Source organism: Prionailurus viverrinus, chromosome D1 (assembly GCF_022837055.1).
Source record: "Prionailurus viverrinus isolate Anna chromosome D1, UM_Priviv_1.0, whole genome shotgun sequence".
NCBI lineage: Eukaryota > Metazoa > Chordata > Mammalia > Carnivora > Felidae > Prionailurus > Prionailurus viverrinus.
The window spans coordinates 84,967,487-84,975,636 of record NC_062570.1 but is presented as its reverse complement, the minus strand read 5'-3'; positions in this window follow the sequence as shown (position 1 = coordinate 84,975,636).

Sequence of the window (8,150 nt, the reverse complement as noted above, 5' to 3'; positions counted from 1 at the left end):
CCCAGCCAAGAGATGCTCACTTCTGCCGGGGTTTGGATACCTGTGCTCTCCCTTGGGCCTCTCTGTGATGCACCAGGACCCTAAGCCTGTGAGCCGACCCATCTCTCCCTGGTACACAGACACAAGCCCAGGACCACTCCATCTCTGATGGCCCAGCACCTGCTCTTCCCTCCCATTCCCAGAGAACCAGACTTTTCTTCTTTCATCTTTTTATCACTAGGAATCCATTTCCCAGAAAGGCTTAGCATCCATCTCCTTGTCCCCCAGTTTTTGAGATGGGCTGAAACGAGAGGCAAAGTAAATATCTTACGAAATTGCCAATATAAACTATTTTTAACTGAGAGGAAGGAAAGAAGGAAGGCAGGCAAACTTGAAGAAACCAGGGTTGAATTTTGTAATGACTCCTCTGTTCTGCTCTTTAATAATAATTATTACAGTTGACTGAATGCTTCCTCTGTACCAAGCAATGAGCTGAGCAAAGTTTTACATATATCATCTCATTTAATGATCACAACTGAATGGAGTCCCTCTCCACTACCCCACCCCATTAAGTTATTCCCATTTTAAGGATGCAAAAACTGAGGGGCAGAGTTGTCAAGAGACTTGCCCAACGTTCTTAAATATTTGACCACAAGAGCCATGCCTCATCTGCTATATGAGAAGGAGGGGATACAAACCATTAGCATCAACAACTTTCATCACCTTTTGGTAATGCTGTATTTTTGTGATTATTACAGTAATAGTGTTCAGTACAGGAAATTTTTAAATTGTACAACATATGATAGAAAAAATATAAAAGGACATCAGACCAAAGATAAATTCCCTTAACATTTTGGGGTCTCTTTCTGTTTTTCTGCTTTATTTTGTTTTTAAACAAATTTGGAGTTGTCCTGGTTCCCTCGTTTCATACTCCGTCACAAAAAAATAATTAACATCATGAGTATTGCCTCATGTCATTGAAATTTTTCCAAAAAACTTATTTGTTTGCATTATGTTGATACATAAATATTATATACCATTAGTTAGTCAACAGTTTTCCTCTTGTTGGAAAATTAGTTGGCAAATTTTGCTATTATAAGGGTGATGAGCATCATTGTACAAAATCTCTATTTTTAAGCCCTAGTGGCAACAATGTTTGTCATTTAGAGGCAATTTCCCCCCTACAAGAAGTCTCATCATTTACACCCTCTGGTTGTTTAGTCATGATGACCTTCGTGCCTGGATGGAGCTGATACATTGCACCTGCTGGGAACAGGCACAGCTGGGCCTGGGCTGTGAGTACCCAGACCAAAGGCCAACAACAGGCAAAGTGACAGCACCTGCAGCTACTCACTGCTTGCTGTTCTGGGCTCAGCTGGGTGAGGATCTCCCAGAAGAAGGAGAGATGAGCGGAGTGGAGAGAGCAACCAATGAGAGCCCGTATGTGACTGTGGACCTGCACATACCTCTCAGAGCACACCACTGCCTGCCGCAGAGCCAGCTCACCTTGATGCCCACCTTTCGCACCTACAGCTGTTTCCTCCTGGGGCCCAGACTCGAGACACTGCACTTCCTGCAGCCCCCAAGCCTTTGCCTTCTCTGCATCAGATTCTTACCTACCAAAGATAAAACAGAGGACAGCAAGCAAAACACTTCCTTTTGTTTATTTTCCCCTTTATTTCCAAAACCTTATTCTTACTTGGTCAAACTCCCGTTCCTGACTCAAAGAAAGGAGGGGACTAACTTCTTTTACCGGGGGTAGGGAGAAGAAAGGAAAGGGAAGGAGGTAGAAATAAACCTAGTAGATTACATTACCAGTTTATCTCTGGCTTCCTGCTTTCCCTAAGGTGTAATGTTTTTATATTTAAAATATTTAGTCAACAAAATTTGTTGAACATGTAATATATGCCAAGAATTGTGTTTAAAGCAACAGAAATGACCAAGGCTCATCTCAAAAGAAAATTTCACATAAGTTTGCTCTGATTAGCTGCTTTTCCAGAAATGTAGAACATTGCCATTTACTGAGCATCTGTATTAGGTTCTTAAGTTGGCCCATTTAATCCTCATAATATTGCTATCCTGTAGGTCCCACTGTTCACATTTTACATGTAAGGAAATCCCAGGCCTCTAGAAACCAAGTAACTTGTGTGAAGTCATAAAGCCAGGAATGAATAGCAACAATATTCAAATATTCAAATATTCAGGGTTTTCTAAAGCCCATGTTTATAAGAAGCATTCCCCCACCAAAGCGTTTAAGCAAATGGTACTCAAGCAAATGGCACTCCCACTTAACCTTAAGAAATTTTGTTTCTAAATGTATATACTTTGTCCAAAGCAGGTTGGAGAAAACTTCACTGGAAGTTTATAGTAAAACATCGCCCTCTTCTGGACATATGGGCATCGTACAATGGAGATGAATACAAAGGATTTAAACGGCAGAACAAAGTACAGTTATGTGCCCAATGATACAATGGAAAGCTGTTGTTATCATTTATCAGGTGTATATCTTACTCTTCAAAGTAAGAAATGGAATGGAAGCAGAAAGACATTTTGGAACCAGCCAAGCAATAATTTTCCATCTATTTTTATGGAGGTGTCTCCTGGGGATAGAAGTAGGTAAAATCTTCAACTATAGGACACACCTTAAGAAACCTATAATATTACCTAACTATATTAATAACTATAATAACAAGCCATAATAATACCAGGAACATCAGAATCAAATAGCTCCAATGAATCCTGAATAGGAAGAAGTTCACATTCATAACCTGGATGGAGAAAGGATACATATAGTGAATATAGGTCAGCCTTTGCACTTTAGAGTCAAATTACCTCACTTGATTCCTCTCTCTTTCATTTATAAGCTGTGACCTTATGCAAGTTATTAAATTATTTGAGCCTCAGTTTCTTCATTTGTTAAAACGTAATTATAAAAGTAGCTTCTTAAGTGATATAAGCCAGACAAAGACAAATATTGCATGTAACACTCACAGGTAGAATCAAACAAGCAAGAAGTCAAACTCTTAGGAACAGAGTGTGGAAAAGTGGTTTCTAGGGCCTGGCAGTGGGGGAGCAGTGTACAGGGGAAATATGGAGAGGTTGGTAAGAGGGTACAAACTTTCAGCTAGAAGATGAATAAGGTCTGAGAATCTAATGTAAAACATGGTGACAGTAATTGCTAATATTGTAGTGTGTCATTGAAAAAGGAAAAGTAAGACAGGTGGGAAGAGGAAATGGGATAAAACCTAACAGAGGCAGTAGCATTGTTAAGAGTTAGACTCAATATGTGTGAAATGGTACTTTATTATTAGGTCTGTCCCAATTATTAACTGTATAGAATCAGGTATTGCTTTTATAAAATTTTTTAAAGTTTATTTATTTATTTTGAGAGAGAGAGAGGGAGTACAAGCAGGGGAGGGCCAGAGAAAGAGGGAGAGAGAATCCCAAATAGGCCCCACAGTCAGCATGGAGCCCGATGTGGGGCTTGAACTCACGAACTGTGAGATCATGACCTGAGCCAAAACCAAGCAAGAGTTGGACACTTAATCGACTGAGCCACCCAGGTGCCCTGGTTATATTAAATTTTGAACCACAAAAGCCAACAATGTAGAATTATAAAAACAGCATTTTTTTTTTCCTGAAGTGTGTTTATTTTTTTTAATGTTTATTTATTTTCAGAGTAGGGGAGGGGCAGAGAGAGAGAAGGTGAGAGAATCCCATGCAGGCTCCATGCGGTCAGCACACAGCCTGATGCGGGGCTCAGACCCACGTGCAAGATCATGACCCGAGCTGAAATCAAGAGTTAGACGCTTTACTGATTGAGCCACAGTCATCCCTGAAGTGTGTTTATTTTTATCAATGTGTTGGCTAATATCAAAGGTTGAACAAACCAAATATTTCTCTAAATTATACAAGTTTTAGAGCTACGTACTTTTCCAAGGAAATCAATGATATCCCTACAAAGATGGTTTGGAACAAGAACCTCAGAAATCTGACAATCTGTGAAATTCACGGCAAAGATAATCTATACTTTGTTTCATCTAATTTCAAAACTGAAACAAAGGTTTGAAAATGCATCAATATAGTGGAATATCAAAAAAGATGAATGTATCTAAATATCCCTATCATAAGTGATTTAGAATATCCAGCTTTCAGGGCACCTGGGTGGTCCAGTTGATTCAGAGTCCAACATCAGCTCAGGTCATGATCTTGGAGTTCATGGGTTTGATCCTCACGTCGGGCTCTGTGCTGACAGCTCAGAGTCTGGAGCCTGCTTCAGATTCTGTGTTTTGCTCTCTATCTGCCCCTCCCCCACTCACACCCTGTCTCTCTCTGTCTCTCAAAAATGAATAAATGTTAAAAAAAAAAAAATAATATCCAGCTTTCTAAAGTACCATCAAGTATCAGAGTCACTGTACTTCTAGTTTTTTGGCACTATTGGCATCGGAAGTGACATACAGAAAATGTTGAACTGTGTGTGCCTGGTTCTCCTTTTCTGGTAGGAACCTTGTCTCACACTTTCTACTTCAACCATACAGAATTAAATGTCCTGTTAAGGGCAGAAGGGAAGAAGAACCAGAGCTGTTAATGCTTAAAATTCACTTTGCTAGCAATGTATTATAAATCACTAATTTAAGGCAATGATATACCTTTAATTGCCTGACAAGTTAATTAATTCAGATTCAGCTATTAAAAATTTCAGATCATTTAACCTAGGAATGAGTTCTAACTATTAGATATAGGGTTACAGAGAAAATGCATTAGGTATTCAAACAAAAAATTTTAAAACATTCTAAGGCCTTTAAAAGCAAGTAATACCAACCAAAACACCAAACAGTGATATTTTAATTGTAAGTCTATTCTTTGTATTATAGAATTTCAAACCCTGGTGGCAAAGTACCAGTCTGTGCTGCATTCATCCTTTAAAGTAGGTTGAGTTAAGGTCCATGAGAACTATAGAGAAGCTTCTGCAAGAATTTGGAGGAGGAAGAAATATGTGACTATAGGTCACAGATGCTTGTGCTCCTTCTTTAAAATGTATATGTGTTCAGGGGCGCCCGGGTGGCTGTTGGTGAAGTGTCCCACTTTGGCTGAGGTCATAATCTCATGGTTCATTGGGTTCAAGCCCCGCATATTGGGCTCTGTGCTGACAGGTCAGAGCCTGGAGCCTCCTTTGTATTCTGTGTCTCCCTCTCTTTCTGCCCCTCCCCTGCTCATGCTCTCTCTAAAATAAACATTAAAAAAAAAAAAAAGTTAAAAAATATATCTGTTTCAAGGGCATGATTTTTAAACAGGCTATTTTACCTGTGAACTCTGGTGGTTTTTACCCTCGGATGAATAGAGTTAACTCTTCGTCTGGTCAATTCCTTGTATTCACTTAATAGCCAATCGTGGGGAAAAAGTGCAAATGACGGCTCATGTTAACTGAAAAGTACAGAATTGACTTCAGATGTAACTGGATCCAGGTACCCAAATCCTGTCTGTCTGTCTTGGTCTGTGGCTTCTGCTTTTACCTATGCTGCTTTCATTCTAAGTCAGATTCTTCTTGAGTGGTGTCCAGATTAACCACCAATAGGTCCAGTCCTAAATCTGTAAGATTAGAAACTGTCATTGAAAAATGAGTATCTCTTGTTCTCTAGTCCCAGCAAAGCTGATGTTTATTGGCTTTGATTGGCTCAGTTAGTCACTAACTGAAACAGTCACTAAATTTGGGGAGATGCTGCACTCTCAAAAGCCAGGACTTGGTGATGTGCCCACCCCTGGAACCACCAAGTGAGGTCAATGCCCCCTAAACAACATGGGCTGAGAGTATAAAGGCGATTATTCAAAGACAAATTTCAGTACTAACACCAAAAGGGGGAATTGATACTAAGCATGCAAAACACTATTGAGCTTTAACCAGGGTGGTGAAGACAAAATAAAAATGAACAGGAAAAAAAAAAAAAAATCAAAGCAGATTTAAGAATGTTCCAAGGAGGAACCAAATGGTTTTGACAATATGAATAGAAGAAAGGGGTAAAAAATGTGCCATATATTCATGGACTTACCTAAGGTAGGATACAGGAAAAAAAAAAAAAAATCTAATGAAGGGATTGTATTCTGATTTAGAGTCAGGGCCTTTCTGGGAAACAATTTGGAATAGACTTACTAGGTTATTGTATTAGCCAGGGTTCTCCAGAGAAATAAAAGAGGGTGTGTGTATAGAGACAGACAGACACACACACACACACACACACACACACACACACACACACACACACACAGATTTTTTAAGGAATTTGCTCACATGATTGCTGGGCTGGTAAACCCAAAATCTGTAGGTGATCTGGGCACCTAGAGAAGACATGATGATGCAGCTCAAGTCTGAAGGCAGTCCAGAGGCAGAATTTGTTCTTCTTTGGGGTTCATCAATCTTTTTAAGGCCTTCAATTGATTGGATGATGCCCACTCACATTGTGGAAGGTCATCTGCTTAATTAAAAGTCTACTGATGTATATGTTAATCACATCTAAAAAACACCTTCTCAGTATCTAGAGTAATGTTTCACCAAAAACTGGATACCCTTGCCTGACCAAGTTGACACAGAAAATCAAACATCCCAGTCACCCACTTGAATGCTGAATGATCTCCATATTGAGCCAGAAGGGAGTTGGCCTCCCAATGGCTCAGGCCAAACCCCAGACCAATTAAATCAAATACTTGGGGCTGAGGCCAGGTAAGGTATTTTTTTCTGATGTTCCACAGGTTGTTTCCATGTGCAACCAAGGTTCAGGACCATGCCCTGTAGAGCAGTGATTCTCCAAGCATGGCTTCCAGACTAGCTATTTCAACCTCATCTGCAAACTTGATAGAAATGCGAATTTGTTGTCCCTACTCCAGACCTACTAAATCATAAACTGTTGGTTCCACCCTGGGCCTGCAGACTGTGGTTTAACAAGCCCTCCAGGTAATCCTGATGCATGATCAAATTTGCACTGGTCTAGAGTTCCACAACACAATGCTAACAAGCACAGGACCCTAACACTATACCTTCACTCTCTTTTTTCTTAGTTAGCAGGGCAGGTCTGTTAGTAAGACTCTTTGGGTGAAAGAACTCATTAAAGCTCATTAAGGTTTGCTTAAGTAATAGAGTATTTTTTGCAAGGATCTGTATGAATATAAAGGAATCAACTGTGTGGCCAGGTTTCATTGATAGTGGGTAATTTCAAGATACAACAGATGTACTAATCTGACAGCAGCTCTGGAGACTCAATGACAGCTTCAAGAGCTCTTGCCTCCCAAGTGTGTAGGTCTAGAACCCTAACGTGCCTTAGCTGTTCTGCCATTTCATCTCTCTTTCTACAAACCTCTGAATTCTTTCTCTTGTATCTTGTCTAAATTTCTGAAATAGGAGCGCTGGGGTGGCTCAGTCAGTTAAGCGTCTGTTTTGGCTTAGGTCGTGATCTTGTAGTTTGTGGGTTTGAGCCCCGCGTCAGGATCTGTGCTGACAGTTTAGAGCCTGGAGCCTGTTTCAGATTGTGTCTCCCTCTCCCTTTGTTCCTCCCCTGCTCACACTCTTTCTCTCAAAAGTAAATAAACATTAAAACAAATTTTATTTCGGGGCGCCTGGGTGGCGCAGTCGGTTAAGCATCCGACTTCAGCCAGGTCACAATCTCGTGGTCCGTGAGTTCGAGCCCCGCGTCGGGCTCTGGGCTGATGGCTCTGAGCCTGGAGCCTGTTTCCGATTCTGTGTCTCCCTCTCTCTCTGCCCCTCCCCCGCTCATGCTCTGTCTCTCTCTGTCCCAAAAATAAATAAACGTTGAAAAAAAAAATTAAAAAAAAAACAAAAAAAACCAAATTTTATTTCTGAAATAATCTGATAGGCTCAGTTAATCTCTTTCATCACTTGGTGATGTTTCCTTTAATATTTGCCCAATGCGTAAGCTTTGCTAGCCTAATTGGCTTTCTTGGGTCAGGTCTCTTACGAAGCCCAACCAGTTGGGAACAGGGGAAAGCAAAATGCAGAGTAAGAATCTCCTAGGGCCATTTCTCTTAAAAGGTCTGAGGATCCTCCTAACATGAGTTTGTGGGTTATGTCACACAGTGGAAAGCTTGGTCTGTCAGGGATGTTTAGCTGTTCTCTCTTAAATCTATGTGTAGTTCTTTGACAAAAAAAGGTATCAAGGACAAAT